The following is a 2,568-nucleotide window of genomic DNA, read 5'->3' on the forward strand; positions in this document are numbered from 1 at the left end:
AATTAAATATTAAGTGAAACTGGTTTACCCAGTAATTTGAAAATTTACCTAGTAGTGATTTGTTTTGGATTTACATTATTGGCTCAATGTTTTTGATACATTTTTGTATTTTGTATATCCCTTTATTTACTTATTTTATTCCTCAAGTCAGCCTTCCTAGTGTTCAGACATATGATAAGCAGATTAGAGGGTCATGCAGAAAGAATTCATGTTGTACATTGGATGATAATGTTATGGCCAGTAGGGGGCATCAAAGAACTGTCATAAGTACAGGCTTTGATTTTAAAAAATACTTGCATTTTAATTGCCAAAGCATCTGTTCTAAAACAATTCCAAGATGTAAATATATGTTTAAAACATCATGTTTACATTACTGAGTGATAATTTGTCCCAATTAGTATAGATACACCTTAATTATACATTTTGAATGAGTGGGTATTACTTATATCAAAATGGTAATTGTTGAATTTTGATACTCAGGAAAAATATAAAGGGTGAAATTTCAAAATAAATAGTATGATTTCGGCTTCTGAAATACTGTATGTATGTCTAGTCCCTTGGTGCCTCTGTTTCCTCATCTCATAAATGTGGGAATTGAATATACGCTCTCCAAGGTCTAGTTTCGGTATAATACGACAATAACTTTTTATTCTTTTTTCTGGGAACAGCACTGAAAACAGGAGGATTTAGATGCATCCTGTATCAAACACTGGAGGGCTCTGAGATCAAATCAGAACTTGGATTAAAAGTGCTGGGCAGTTTCTGGATAGACATCAAGTGTCTGATTTCTTAGCATTATTTATCAAATTAGAATCCTTTTAATATCATTGCATTATCTTAGGCAATTTTAAAGATTTTCTGACTTTACTTCCCATCCCCTTCAATCTCTTTTTCTGTCTTTCTATTTTACTCTCTGGCTTTGTAGTTAACTAAAGCACTTTTTGAGTACTATATAATTTAACTCACAATAATCTGGGGAGTAAGTATTTTTACCCATATTTTGTAGAGGAAGAAACTAGATTCTGAGAGATAACACCGCTTTCCTGATACCATTTAGCTAATAATTTTGGAATTGAAATTTAAACATAGGTTGTCTTACAGCATATTCAGTATTCTTTTCAGTCTATCAGAGTAAGTCTCAAGTTAATTTCAAATATATTACTTGAGAGAAGTAACCTATTAAACTATGATTATTATTGCATATATTTTCCAGAATCATAAGAGTTAGTGGTGAAATTAACTGTCTGATTTCTCATTAGCAAAAATGCTATGGCTTCCTCTATATCTCCAACTCTGATTTTATCTTCTGTCTCTGTGTTGGACTCATCAGCTTTGGTGCCTTCAAATAGTAGAGCATATGGCCACTTGCACCTCTGGGCTCTCATTTTAATAATTCTCAGGCAGCATCCATAATCCCAGGAAAGGACCCGGATTGACCAGACTTTGGTCACGTGCCCACTCCTTGCTGGGACTGGCATTCTGTGATGGAACGCCTCCTTGGAGCCATATGAAATGGGGATGGGGGAAAATTTCCTAAGCTGTTGCGGGAGCTGTTTCCAAAGGAACAGAGAAAGAAAATGGTTTCTGAGCCTGGGCTATTGGTCCAGGGTGGGTACTACAGAGGTCTGTGGACAGCTGGGAGCAACAGGAAGACTCTAGTTAATCTGATGGTTGTCAGAAGAATAAAGAGTACAGAAAACAAATTTCACTTATTTAATTCCTTTACTGGCAAATTTCACTTATTTAATTCCTTTACTGGCGGCATCCAGTCCTGGCTGAATGCAAGCAAGACCAAGTGTAGGAAAGGCCCAAAGAGTATAACAGTGTTAAGGGTAGAACTTCAGAAATACCCCGTAAGGTAGTTTTTGATTATTAATATAACAAAAGTCAAGGAATGCAAAACTATTATTCCTGGTTTTTCTTGATAGTGTAGGGACCATCCTCAAAATGAGGAGGTGTGATGTGCCTCCTCACCTGGGGTGACTCTCTGTATTGAGGCTTTTTTCAGGACACACAGCCTGAGAATTCTAGCTTCCTGAAGGGCAACAAGGTGTAAAGCTCACGGAATATAGTCAGGTGGAACTCTGGAAGTTAGGTGAACCATTTTTCAGATGCTGACTTAAGTGCACATTTAAATATCTTGTGTTAATGGTATACACACATATCCTGAAATTTAAGCACACATTTTAGATTCTTTATATTGTATTAAATGCAAAGTAAAGAACATTCTGTTGGGAAAGGGTCTTTTATTGATGTTTCCTTATTGCTTGTTTTATGTTTTTGTGTCTTGCTGGATTTGCAGTATCCTATAATTCAGGTGTGACAGAGGCTAACTGAATAAACAGGAGCAAATTCCTCTATTTCCCATTTTCTTTCTGTTTCTCTTGGCCTTTTACTTGCTTTAAAAGACAAGGTGGATGGTCTCAGGATCCCAGTCAGCTAAATTCTCCTAGCTCAGGTACTGTCTTTAATCTTGCCTGAAAAGGATGTTTAAGATCCAGAAGTTTTATTAGGACAGCAAAAGAATTAGTTGAAAACATATGAACACAAAGAAGGAAATACATTTAT

The sequence above is a fragment of the Piliocolobus tephrosceles genome, chromosome 5, assembly GCF_002776525.5.
Source record: "Piliocolobus tephrosceles isolate RC106 chromosome 5, ASM277652v3, whole genome shotgun sequence".
NCBI classification, from domain to species: Eukaryota; Metazoa; Chordata; class Mammalia; order Primates; family Cercopithecidae; genus Piliocolobus; species Piliocolobus tephrosceles.